Genomic DNA, 14,671 nt, shown 5'->3' with positions numbered 1-14,671 from the left:
TGTTGGTGCTGAACGTGTGGACACTTCCTCCCTGGTGGCATCAATTCATGGCTGCTGAGGGCTTTGGTGTGCTCCAAGTCATTTACACTGCCTAAAAAACAGGGAGCAAAGCTGGCTGAGAGGCCCCTGAGCGATTCTTTCTCCAGCAGGCACAGGGCAGGTGGAAATTTCCCTTGGGACATCCCTGGGAAAGGGAAAACCTGCAATCAGGCCTGGCACACCCTACTGTAAGTGTGACTGGGGGTGTGTGATGGCTGGAGGTGACACTGTCCCTCACCTTGGCACCCCAACCAAGGACAAATCCCATGAGCCAGGAGAGATAAAAGGCTGATTGAAGTGTTTGCCTTGGAGAGAGGAAAAGAATTCTGCCTTCCCTCACTAGGCATAGGGTGATTTGTCATTTTAGAGCTCTATTTCAGTTCAGTGTTTATGCAACACCATCCCAAGCATTATACAGGCTGTTAAATTAAGTGCAGCATCCAGGAGTGCTTTGTCCAAGAGGCTGGGTTGTAAAAAGGTACCAGAAAACACTGCAACAGAGCCTCAGGCAGTAAAGCAGCTGCCCCAGTAGTGATGGGGATTCTCTTCTTTTGGCTCCCTTATCTTCTTTGCCCTCATGGATGACAACCAGAGAAAGCAAACTCTTGCCTCCCCATGCAGCTGTGTGAGTTGTAGGAGCAGCAAAACCATTTCAGCGTTGCTATGGAGTATTAATAAAACAGTTCTTAGTGGCTTTGGCTATTTATGGACCTTGTGTTGGAGCTGGAGTGGGGGTTCCCCTGTTGAGCCATGTTACAGAAAGCTGCACCACGGACAAGGAGCTAAAATGGTATTTTACAGTCTGGATCAGCAAATCTTTTGAAGTTCATTGATTAAAGCTCGGCACAAAGTTATTTTTGGATGGCAGTTCCGACCTCTCCCTGACTTTGCAGAGAGAGTTTAGAGAATCTCAGGGCTTCTGTGTGATGGAGCACTTGGGTTGGTACCAAATGGCAGAGGAGGGTGGTGGCCAGGGGGGACTCTGGGTGAAGCACATGTGTGGCAAGCAGCAGGCGGCTCCCTGTGGAGCCCAGACGGATGTGGCTCATGTTTCCTGAGGAACAACAAGCTCCCAGCGCCTCTCAGAGGGAGGCAGCAGCTCAGGCAGGGCTGCGGGGAACTCCTTGGGCAAAAACTTTGTGGTTCAATAAAGGAGGCTCTGTTAGACTTCTGGGACAGTGGGCTTGCTGTGGTAAAAGAGGAATTGGAGAGCTCTTGCAGAAAGGCAGAATCTGTCTGAAATCTGCAGCTGCCAGAAAAGCTTTAGATGCATTGTACTAAATTCGGCAAAAATTTGGAGTAAAGTTTCAAGAAGGAGTTAAGGGAGAGAAAACATCTGAAGTAAATCTCTGACACTGACTCTATCTATATGCCTGAGGGGCAGACAAGGAGAGGAACAAAAAAGTGGGTGAAAGCATTTTATGGAGACTGGAAATTCCTGTGGGGAGTGAAGCTGCTCTCCTGTCCTCTTGCTTTGAGGAGGGACTTGATATTTGTCTTCTGGGCCCGAGAGAAAATATTCCATATGATTTAGGAGATCAACACAATTAATCCAATTCACCTAGAAGAAGAAAAATCACATCACCTGTGATTAAACCAATCTGGTAGCATTCTGTTCTGCTCACAGGCTTTCCACAATCAGAAAAACAAGGGAACATCTTCAGATGGGTTCTTTGCTGTATAAGAAACGGGAGGTGATTTCTTTTTCACCAGTCAATCAATGTACTAAGTGTACAACCACTGTATTGTCAATGTGCTTAAACTGAAATGATACACTAGGCTTTAAGTCAGTATTATGAAAAAAAAATCAATACCAAAAAAAATCCCCCAAAACATATTCCCCCCCACCAAAAATACCCCAAACAAACAAAAAAATTAACCAAACAAAATTGACCAACCAAACTAAAAAACCCCAACAAACCAAAAAAAACCCAGAAGGAATGGTAAATGTGCTCTTATTGGTGTTCTTAGAGAACTCTCACCTCTAAATGTTACAAGGTGATGGTGCAGGCAGGTTTTTGTCCTGAACATCCTCTAAGAATGATTATTTGTCCTCCTTTGTTGCTTGATAAGAGTTCCCTTCTGTCCAGGTCAGTCCAGGAACACCATGCACAGCTCCCTGGGATCAACCAGAGAACTTATATTGTGTTAGTTTCAGGCTCATTATTTTCTGGGGGGGATAAAAAAGAGTTGGAGACATTTAATAAGATCAGTTACCCTTGGAGGTAATTTAAGCTCTTCTCTCTGTAGTTAATGAGCAAAGTAGACAGGAACCTAAAGATGAAGGTGGTTATGCCAGTGCTGTCAAAAGCTGCATAAAAGTGACCAGAAGTGTAAGACTAAAATAATGATTTTGTATATAATTAACAGAAAGTTCTCAACAATTGGTATTAATGTTCCTGAGAAGGTGAGCAGATATTTGGTTATTTGACTTTAGTCAGACTTACCTGCTTGAAGCAGAACCACAGCTGATGAAACAGCACAATTTTAAGTCACTGATTCCTGCCTAATGAGCTTCCTTAGCATCACTCAGGGAACTCATTCCCAGCCTTTGTGGAACACAGTATTTGTGATTAGTGGGGATGAGAAAATTCACCATGTGGAGGCTTTTGAGTGGGAAAGAAATGCAAAGCTTCCATCCCAGGCTGTCATTTATACACCACTAAATGCAGTGTCCCAAATCCTGACACCAGTTTTTCCTATTTTGTACAACTAGTAGCTAACACCCAATCTTTACCTGCTAGAGAAGATTCTTGTCAGGCATTTGCTGTGCTGATCTTGGTAAATGTTTTGTATGTGGTGTTGTTAATTTCCATCACGGGAACCACGGACCTTGCTCGTGTCAGGGATCATCCAAAGGATGTTTGTGTTTTACAGCCACTTCTGGTGGATTTGGGTTACTCGGGTGTGTCTGCTGTACCCGATGGTTTTGTGGGATGCTTGTATTGCCGTGGATTGGCTGCTAAATCTCTGTTTACTCAGCCCCTCTGCTTTGCTTTAACAGTACTGCCACTGCAAACCAGCCCAGGGAGACTGATTCCTGATTCCAGCGATTCTGCACGGATAACATCTCTGATAAACCCTGAGAAGGGCAGGATGAGCCGCTGGAGTCCATCCCTCCCTGGCCACTGAAGGGCTGCCTCCCAGAAGATGGAGCTATTTCCCTGAGACTGCTGAGGGAGACCTGGTAAGTTCAGTATCACATGAAAATGAGGAATCCTTACAGATGTCAGGGGATTATTCTTCACGGCTGAGAGAAAGAGGAAAGAAATGAGTGTGCTGACTTAAGTTACTTTAATATAAAAGAAAGGTTTTATTTATTTTTTTACCTCAGTAAATTATACTTCTTAACAATAATAATAGTACGTGAAAGTAAGTTCTGTTATTAGAGTCCAGATGCCAAGCTTTTTTTATTCTTTGAAGCTACACGTGGTTCTTGACAGATTTAGGTATATAAAGCTTTGCAATTTTCTTGAGTTTATCAATTAGATTAGAGAGGGGGTGATTTGTCTTATTGACAGCAGTTGCTCCCTTTTTGCTGGAAGCAAATCCATTAACTTCTCTCTGGGATGGAGAGGGGTATTTGTTTCTGGTATGCTTTTGTTTCCACCTGTGAATGATAAGGCTGGGAGGGATTTTAAATTTCCACATTGAAAATCAGGTGAAAAAGTAATGAGCATAGGAGATGGAAAGCCAAAGATGGATGTTGATTCTTGCTCGCGTAAGGATGGTTTGTGGGAGCCCCCAGTCCCTTGTGCTGGGGCTGAGCAGCAGAGCCCTCCTGGGACCAGATGATGAAGGAAATAGTAAGTTCATGGGAATTTGAATACATTTATAATCTGCTTGTGTGTATTTAGTGTCTTCTTTGCTTAAAAGCAGCGTTAACCCTCTCCCTCCTTCCCTTCCCTTCCCTGCTCGCCACCAAATCTGGGATAAGGCTCTTGGTGTCTCTTCAGCCTGGACACACTGAAGAGCCTCTCTGGGCGCTGGACAGAACTGCTGATAATGACACCCAACAGCTGTCAGTGTCTCAGCCTCACTGTGCTGCTGCTGCTGCTGAGAACATGTTACTTTTCATTTTATTGCTGCAGATCAGATACTCATTTTTGCAGCTCGCATGTGTGCTATCTAAACTGCAAAAAAGATTAGGAAGAAGGGAAGTTTTATAAGCACTGACATGGTTGTCATGACTACCTAAGCCACTTTGCTGGTGCCATACAAGTCTTTCACTTTATCTGTCTAGCTTTTATACAAAAAACCCCACATTTATTTTTGCATGAGAGTCTGAAGGAACAGGGCTCAAGCAACATCTGTAAGCATAAATATGTGTGTGGGGTGTGTGACATCCAGGTGAAGCTGATGCTCATCCCCCAGTCAAATAGCAAATGTGTGTTAAATGCCTTGGACAGTGAGAGCCAAGTCCAGGGTATCTCTGCTTTTGTCTGAACTGACAAGAGCTGGAGTCCTGGCAATCAGGGCTGCAGATGACATGGGGAAATAGGCTGCTCTGACTTACTGGGAAATGCAGCTGTCCTCCCTGAAGCTGTCAGTATGAGAAAGTTTAAATTTATAGATAGATATTCTTGAATAGCCTCCCCATGTCTTTTTCGGGTTTGTAAGCCTCTTCCACAGGCCTATGAGGCTGGTACATCTGGGATATATGAATGCTGTCTTGGGAAAGTACAGTTTAGCCCCCAAAGCATTTTTTGGTGGTTTGGGGGTTTTCTTTTTCCTTTTTTTCTGTAAAGGAAGGGTTTGCCCAGTGACAGAGTCATGGATCATGCGCAAGGAAACAACCAGAAACAGGAGTAGCATGTGTGTAAATGTTAGCATATTCCTGGTGCTTTATTTCAGACAAGCAATGGGTAATCACAAGGAGAACAAGGAAAAGCACTGAGTGTGTTTGGAAAAAGAAGAGATGTACCATGCTCTGGGCACAGGGTCTCCAAAACAACAGGGGGCAGTTTGAGATAAAGTTTTGTTGCCAGGAGACTGTAACCATGAAACAGAAATGCTGATGAGTTGAGATACTTGAGAGATCACGAAAAAAAGAGTTCTCAGTGTCTGTGTTATGTGCAAAACATAAAACAACACAGTTGTCTTGGAAAAGCTAAACACAACAATGCAAATACTAATAGCAATAAATCCAACCCAAGTGCAAGTGGTCACAGGCTGATTCAAAGTTTAAGAACATAGCTGGAGTTGATCATTAAATGACCCAGGAATGAAATCACTGGAGGAGGAGCAAGGTGAAGATAAAGAGGGTACATGTATGCAGCTCTGTCATTCTTTGAGCACTGATTTAGCTCAAACCCACTGGAAAATGGGCAGCTGAGGTGGGAGGAGTCTCTGGAATCTGTGTGTGCATAGCTCTGTGCTCTTTTCTAAGGAGTCAGGAACGTCTGAAGAATCATTGCAGCATCAAAGAGCATTCTAAGTTCTGGGTGGGCATCAAAGAGTAAAGCTTAGGAAGAAATCTGAAAGAAATCAAATGAAAGGAAACAAGGATAGAATTTCAGAATATACAGGTCTGGTCATCAGGTTCTTTTATTGGTAAAAGGAAAATAATAACTTGCACAAAAAGAAGCCCTCTGTTTAAAATCTCCTCTTTTATGTTCCCCTGGAAAGGTTGTTGTGGTCAGAGGAAAAGAAAATTGTCCACCATGCTGAGGCAGGTTTACATTCCTCTCTGTCATTTGGTTCCTGACAAAGCTGGTAAATGTCTTTGTAAGGGAAAACATCTGCAAAATGCTTCTGTAGCTGATGGAATATGAAGGAAGCTTCAAGTAAAACTATTTCCATATGTACATCTGCTTTTAAATCAGGTGTAGTGAGAATGTGGAGTTGTGAAAGTGTTTGCAACTCCTGGAAGAATTGTAGACTATTCAATAATGTTATTAGAATAAAATCAATGATTTATACTAAGCATTCCTAAAAATTGCAAACTGTAATTTAATTATTTTGCCAGTGGGGAAATGGTGAAGAAATGAGTTGTGCTTGCTTAACTTAATTTTTGTTTCTTAGTACGAGGTTTGTAATTACTTTAAGTAAGCAAGTTATTTGTTTCCATTAGCAGTAATTGACGAATAAATGTGATAGTAACATATTTTCTCCTGGAAAACTCTACTAGGAAGTCCCTGTAGTTAGGAGCTCTGACCAGAATTACCATGCCAGGTGGATCTCCAGTGTGTCATCCCAGAGCCTCAGCTATCCTTAGCACTGAGCATCCATTAGTGATTGAAACCTGCAGGTCCCAGTGGGTCACATGCAGTGCACAGACACTCTCTGCAGTAACACCCCTTAAATCCTCAGTGACAACACACAACACTATCAAGGTAACGAGGTTTTAGTGCTGTTTCTCAGCTAATCTGTTTTATTGTGACTTTGGCTGCTCTGCAAGAAACATAAAATTAGGCCTGGATCTGTGTTTTCTACCTGTGGGAGGGGTGGCATTCGGACTGTGTTACTCCAAGGGCTGCACACAGGGTTTTCCTTCTGGAACACTGCTGGTGGTTCGTAATTGCCATCATGGGGGTGTTGGACACGTAGTGTCTGTGAGCAGAATTCTGCTAACTCCCAGCTCCTGGGTCCCTGTGCCTCTACAAATGCTGTTCTCTGGTGTTTTTCTGTAATGTGTGTGATTAGCTGCTGCTGCTGTTCTATTGATTGATACCAGGTTAAAGACAACCTGTCAGGCTTGGCTTCCCTGAAAAATGTGTGTTAGAGGCTGGATACTTCCAGGAACTGTTTGTCACTGGGTATTTGCTCCTGTAAACAACTGCTGGTACCAACCTTCTGTAAATGCTAAATAAAACTGCCATTTCCCCTGCCTTGGGAAAACCACAGTGTGTCCTCCGAGCCCCAGAGGAGTCACTGGGGTGGCTTTTAACAACCTGTGGCAGAAAATCCATCCTGTGGCACAGCTAGTAGGGAATGCCCAACCCTCTGCAGGTCATAAATTATTCTAGAGCTCTTCAAAGCTGAAAGTTATCAAGCATTTTTTAAAACCAGGAGTCTGTAAAAATTGAGGGTTTTTTCGTAGGCAAAGTGCATGTCCTGTGTAGCTCACCCCCGACTAGCTTGGGAATTGGCAGAATTCTGCTCGGGAGTGAGAAATTACAGCAAAAAAAAAGCAGATTGGAGAGACGCACACAAATCCTCAGGGAATCGTAGCTGCCTGTTTTCTTTCTTCTCAATTCAATTGTTTCCTGCCACGAGGAGATGTAGGAAAATAAACAGAATTATCACCCGGGAAAGGACAATGCCAACTGATGAGCGCATTGTGTGGCAGAAATCTCTTCATTGCACTGGTAGATGACAAAAATCGTTCCTAATGAGGGTTTTCATTGCTTGCAAACTCAGCCATTGCTGATCAGCCCCTCATGGATTAGGGATGTTCAGGAGCAGCCAACTATCTGCAACAAAGGAGTACATTTTCTCAGGATAAAAAAGCAAGCTGAGGATTACAAGGACCCAACAGTCTTTATCTGCAGAAAATCCTTGTTTCAGGTTTCTTACCTCTTCTTAAAGACTTGGAATAAATAACATTGATTTCCTCTAAAACTTAATGTGTTCACTGTTAAAGTATTCACACAGCTTAGAAAAGAGAAGGGATTATTTTGCTTTTAAGCCTTCCTTCAATGTGAAGAGATCTATTCTGTCAAATTTGTCTACATATTAGAAAATTTCAGACAGGTATTTTTTATATATATACATACTTATTTGACCTGCTTCTACAGGGGTTACTTCTCAGCTACTAACTGGAGATGAAAACATCTTAGGAAACTTTCCAGTTCCTATCTCTTTGTGAAAATGATCACATGCGGATGCAGAGAAAGGCCCTTAAGTTGGGGTCAGTGGAGCTCTTTCCTTGAACTCTTTCTCCTGCTTTAACTGCCCCTTGAGCTCTTTCCTGGCAGTGATACCTCTGAGTCCAAAGGAAATACCTGAGTGAAGGTTTGTTGTGTAGTCTCTCTGTATTATTTTGTGGTTTCTTAGTGCTGAATTCCCACCCTGTCCAAAACATCTGGCTGCATTTATCCACTTGGCACAGAAACTCTCTTTTAAGTGCTCTGTTTCTGCAGAGTCATGAAAGATATTCTCGGGAGCTGACCCACAGCAAAACATATCCTGGGAGAGCAGAGCAGCCATGGATCACCTGCAGGGGGATGATTGATCCCAGAACCTGCTTTACGGGCAGAGGGAATCGAACACTTCCCACTGGGGCTTGGCCTGACCCGGAGCTGGCTTTCCATTACAGCCTCATGGTCGATGAGCTGCCCCACGACTGGAATAGGATGCACTCAGTGGGGGAAACAGCAAGCACTGGCAGGCATCATTAGCACTGTTTGTTCTGTAAGTGAGGTGCTGTGCTCTCAAATAGAGATAAGCAGGATCCATGCTAATACCTCACTGCTCCTGGCATTGGGTTTGCAAATATTCCCTGTAGTTGGAGCACTGCTGCCACATCCTGAGTTCAGTTGTGGCTTGTAAACTGCTTAAGTATTAAATGGTTATTGATTTGTTATCCTGGGAAACTTGGTTGTTTAAGCCAACTGAAAGCTCAGTAGGTCCTTAACAAAACTGGATGTGATGGGGGTTTGAAGAGAGAATGTGGAAGATCAGCTGGAGGGGGGAAATAGCCATTACTGCAGCCAGGGTGGTGCTGAATGCCAGGCAAAACAGCCTGAAAATCCTGGTTTGCCTTGGTCTCTTGTTCATTTGGGACCAATGCAGGGCTCAGTGGCTGCAGCAGCACAGAGTCTGCTGGGGGAGGATATTCGTGCTGAAGGCATTTGCTCTGCAGTTAAACTGGGGTGGATTTTGGATAGATTTAGAAATAAGGTCGTTCCTAACTCAGAGGCTGGAGCTGAGGGATGTTCCTTTCTCCTGTGGTTCAGGTTGTCTCTCTCAGTGGCTTATATCAACTACAAAGAGTTTCTACGAAAGGTTATTCAGCATTAAGTGTTCAGCCCTTGGAGACCTTCAGGGAAGAATCCAAGGAAGTGAATTGCATATTTTTGTGGATTATTTTTCCATCCAGCCCTAGCCCTTTGATCTGAACTGTGTAACCTGTAACGTGCCTGTTCCATAGCAGCATATCCAAGCCCAAGTTTAAGTGTTGGATAGAGAAGAGTCCAGTTTTCAGGGTGGATTTAAACTTCAGAGTTTGGAAAGATTCTGTTTTTTAATGAAATTCTCTTCAATATCTATTTCAGATTACAAAATCTATTCTACATACTTTTATTTTCTCACGTGGCATCAGTGGTGTCTGGGTTTGATATCACTCTCCAGGGTGTATTTTTCCTTTATTTTAAAATTGTCAGACATTTTAAAATGAGCAAGCTCCTGATTAATAACTAATTGGCTTTAGCAAACAGCTCTTGCTGGGTGGTTACCTTGAGCCAATTCCTATTAGTATTCCAACACACGCAGGAAGTGTTCTCCCTCATTGGAGGCTGATGTTACATCTCTTTAGCCACTTATAAAATAAAGCTAAGTGAATTAGTATTGATTCCCTTCCTTGTAATAACAGGAATGCAACCTAATCACCTCTCCAAATCACTCAAGCATTCCTGACTGAGGCTGGAATGGAAAAAATGTATGGAGAGGACAGGAATTGTGTGTTGCTGAGGGCAGCTGTCTGTGACAGGCATTACCCAGGCTGGGCTTGCTCCCCACGTGGGTGATGAGAAACAATTTGAATATTAGAGTTGCTAGGTACAAGAAGTGCCTTTTCCTTCCATGGTGTCTTGAATTATATTTGGATTTTATACTGATAGCAAAGATTAATTAATATTTTACAGGCTTCAGTCACAAGTTCAATCTCTCATGGCATTTCGCCTGTTTTGTTAAACTCACACTCTCACTCTCTTGGAGAGTGTTTCTCCTTTATCCATTTTTCTGAGCAGGTCAGGACATTTATTACTCTTATTACAGGCTCTGTATCTGCATTTAGATGCAGTGGAGACAAAGAAAGATATGGAGTTGTTGAGATTTTCTGAGCAACTTCTTTCTTTTCCTAACTGAATAGTTCTTCTCTCTCTCAGTCTTAAATAGGCTAAACCATCCTTTCTTCCCTCCTTCCTTCCTGCAAATACTGGAACACCAAAGCAGAACACTATGTTATGCTGGACAATTTACAGAAGTTTTGCTGTGCATATTGAAAATCCTCTTGCAAGGCTCAAAATACCTGTGCTGCTGCCAGAAATGCTGCTGCTGTTCAAAAAATAATAATAATAAAAGAAGAGACTCTACCAGAATAGAATTTGTCATTAAGAAATGCTGACAAGCTTTTCTGATAAACCTGCTTTATGCACTGAATTTGAGTAGCTACAGGAAGCTACTCTTAGGTAATACTTCTCCTGGTAAAGGTCACACAAATATTTAAAAGATGCTTTTGTGGGCCATTTAGGACCTAATGAAATCCAGCAAGGAAAGGAACTACTTAAAAAGTAGATTAAATCACGTTTTGAAATGTTTAGCCTGAACATGTTTACACACAGAGCTGAGTTTTGAGAGAGGTTTGTTCTTCACTGAACTTTTCCAAGTGCACTTCTTCCACACTTCATTGCCTCAGTTTTCCAAAACTTAAATTTCATCTTCAGTGAAGGTTCAGTGGGATGTCACCTGCTGAGGTATCCCAGTGTTCAGAAATCCTGTGTCACTCTGCCCAGCCCCAAAGGTGTGTGACACACAGGCTGTGTTTCCCCTAAAACTGGTCTTGTATGATCCTGAAAAAGATGAAAAGGGACCCACACAGCTCCCAGATTAGTGTCACTTACAGATTTATTAAATCTCTTCCAAAAACCTTCAATCAAATAATCCTTGTTTGTGTATATATAATAATGTGTAATAAACCTCCATGGAGAGACCATTCCCTTTGAGTGAGCAGCAACAAGATGGATGTCAGAAAAAGAGAAACCTTTATTCAGAAATCCCTTGCATCTCTTGAAATGTAACACACAATGCATTTGTGCAAACATGAAACTGATGATGATAATAAAATTCCCTCTTTCTCATCTCCCTTTCTACGTAATCCAACATCTGTTCCATTTCCAGACTGACATTCCCCACCTGCCACAGATGAGCCTGGAATGTTTGTGCTTTTATTCCAGAGAGGTTTCACAACACAAGTCAGAACAAATCTATTCAATATTCTTTTTGTTGCTGTTGATTTTGTGGTTCCAACAATCTCTACAGCAATTTGCTATAAATGCAGTGGTAGGGAAGAACTTTTCATTAAAAAGAGTAGGAAGAAAATTACAAACTAAAACCCAGCAGTCAGGATCTATCTTGCTGATGTAGAAAATAGATCACTAACAACCAGTTTAAACAGCGCTGGAGTATCCTGTCAGACTGGATGGAGACACCTCACCCTCTCTCTGGAAGCTCCTTCTGGAGCTGGGAGAACTCCTACTAGAATGTTCCTTTGTCTGGCAGCTGAAGGGCTGCCAGGAAGCTGAAGTTCCCAAAGCTATTCCCAGGTTCTGTTGTGCAGTGAGAGCATGGCAAGCTGACTGTAGGACCCAACTTTCCCATGGGAACACTGTGGCTGTTGTTTGAGAGGGAGGCACTCACAGGAAACTGAATGTTTAATTTAACCAGCTGTATTTGAAGCAGATATAAGAATTCTGCAGTCTCTCCCATCTGGAATTTCTCTGTTGCCAGTGGAATAGCCAGTGTTGGTATGTACGTCACACATAAAATAACTCCACATTTCTGTTTCCTTCATTGTGACTGTGTGACACGAAAGAAATTAGGTTGTGTCTTGAGGTATGGTAAAATGTATTTCGCTGTGTGCAGGGGCAGTGAAGTCCTTTGGGGCACTTTGATTGAACATGAGTTACTGCCAGGTTGGTTCAGAGGTTAAAAAAAGAAAATTCAAGCCCTGAAAAGCTCTTTTTCAGCCATTTTTCACTTCCATTTTGTTCCATCCCTTTTCCTGTCACTCTATTGTGCACACTTGTTTAATGCTCAGGATATACAAATAATTTTTAAAGTTAAAATGTTCATATCTCAGGATGAAAAGTTACCCATGTAATTCCTGCCATTGTATGACAGTAATCACCAGCAGGAGTTGTGGGATTCTTTAACCAGCGAGAATCAGGAGAGATTCCTGTTACAGCAGGAATTTATGAATGTGAAAGTTGATATCTTTATGATTAAAGGCTAGTTTGACAGGTTATGGTCTGGTGATTCATATGATTAAAAAATAAGAAATGTCTTTCAGAAAATAGGAACCATCAAGTTTTTCACCTGTTTTTAAGCAGAACCTCTTTCTTCCCTGAGAGCCTTTTAGAATTTCCACACAGACATATCTACTTGCCTTGTCCCATTTGGAAATAAATATTTTGAAAAAGGAAAGGTATTTTCCTGCTTAATGTTTTTCTCCACTTTCAAGATTTTTTTTTTTCCATCTAGAAATAAAAAATTGGTTCACTTCTGAATATTGCCATCTATTAACACCCTCTGCTAAATGAAATTCAAGCCTTTGAACTGGATTGAGGTGAAACCATCCTGAGCTCAATCCATTAACACCTCCTGTAGGAAGGGCTTGGATTCGCTCATGCCTGTGCCTGTGCATGGCAGTATTAAAGACACTGGAAAATCAAGTGTCAGCTATTACCTTTATACAGTACAAACATGATAAATATTCCAGGGGCATTTTATTTTAAAGGAAGGTTTCCACCTCCGTAAAGCCAAGATGTTTGACTGTGAGCAGAGAGTGACATTGCCCAAACTTGACCCCTTTTGGCATTATTAATAAAGCCCAGTGTTCCTCAGAAAGGGCAAAATCACCTTTTATCGTTCAATTTTGTGCACTTGCTAATACTTACATGTGTTAGAAGCTGGTCTCTCTGGGCTTAATTACTGGGGGACACCTTGCATATTAAACAGAAGGATTTTTAATATTAAAAACCTGCTTGAAACTCTTTGTGCTACAGCATGAAAAGCTTTCTTCTGTCTTGTTTTGCTCCTTAATGGAGGATCAAACACTGTCTGTTTGCTTATTCCAGGAACAAATGCAAGCAATGGCACAAAAATATCCTCTATGGAATTTCAGTTATTGGGGGGGAAATCACCATTTTATTCTTAATATTTTGAATACATCTATTGACTCCATAATTCACTGCAGGCAGCTCTCTGGCTTGGTTCTGTTTTTGGGATGAGCCCTTCAGCTGGCAGGAATAGGTGTGGTTTTATTGTTCTCTGAATTTCCTCAGCCCTGAGTGGCTCCAGAAGTGGTGTTTGAAATACCAGTGTACCCAGGCAAGGACAGAGCTCTGAGCACATTTATTCTCTAATGGGAAAAATCCCCTGAAATGCTGGCCCTGCTGAAGGCAGAAATCCACCTCTTGCATTCTCTGTTCACAATGAGACACCAGGAGGATCCCTGCTCTCCCCAGAGCAGCTTTAGCACCTGTGCTGGCCCTGCTCAGCCACACACCTTCCTTTTCTTTTTAATTACAGAGAGGGAAATGTTAGCACAGTTCAGCTGCTTCTAAAACATTGATCCAGAGCATTAACTGAGCACAGGAACATCAGGAGGGAAAAGGGGATATTTTACACACTGCTAATAAGTACTGGCTTTTTAGGGAATGTTTTATAGAACCGTGGAATGATTTAGGTTGGAACAGCCCTCCAAGAGCCTCAAGTCCAGCCATTCTCCCAGCACTGCAAAGGCCACTGCTAACCCATGTCCCCAAGTGCCACACCCACACAGCTTTGAAATATTCCTAGGGATGGTGATTCCCCCACTGCCCAGGGCAACCTGTTCCATGCTTGATGATACTTCAGTGCAGAAATTTTCCCTTGTATTCAGTCTAAACCTCCCCTGTGGGCTGAGCATTTGTAGCTGATGCCGCAAGGTGTAAGAAGAGGCATTTCTTGGAGTTTACCATGAATTGTGTCTGCAAAAGGCAGGAATGCTGGGCTAATTTCAAATGATGGATTATGTGTAAAGTTAGCTTTCCTTTGGAAAAATTTCTCCTTTATGGTGACTAATGAAAGTAATATTTCTCTGGTCAAGCTGAATATATTAACGATTAATATAAAATTAAGATAAATCATTGGTGAACAGTGCAGTAAATATGCACTGAAATCAATCAAGTTTACATCACATCCTATTAATGACTGGGATTCTCTCCCACCAGGCTGTGTTTTGGTGTGTTCACTCTGTTCTCATCCTCCTGAGTCACTTCCATGCCCACATCCCAGAGGGTTTTTATTCCCCTCAGTACCCACTCACATCTTAGTAAATAAATCCTTGTGTACTAAATACCACAGCACTCAGCCAAGGAAGTCTGTATTGGCGGTCTCAGAATATTTGCAGGGATTTAAAGCTGATGGTGCTGCTGAGGAATCTTCAGTGTTCTGCCCAAAAATAAGCATGGTCATTGAGCAGCCTTTTAATTTCCATTCCCATTTTTGTTCATGTCCCATAGAATGAGAAGTCAGCAGGTTCTGTGATCAGCCAATGTATGACCACCAGTGACAGAGTTGTTCTTAGTGTCTTCTACCATCATCGTCATTATTATTATTATCATTACCCATTTGTTCTCTGTCCTAAATATCCTGATGGACTTGTCCACTCGGCTCTGAGTTGCAGCTGGACAGTAGCACTGTCTGT

Source organism: Lichenostomus cassidix, chromosome 3 (genome assembly GCF_008360975.1).
Source record: "Lichenostomus cassidix isolate B80296 chromosome 3, HeHo_3.0, whole genome shotgun sequence".
Lineage (NCBI taxonomy): Eukaryota > Metazoa > Chordata > Aves > Passeriformes > Meliphagidae > Lichenostomus > Lichenostomus cassidix.
This window is presented reverse-complemented; position numbering follows the sequence as displayed.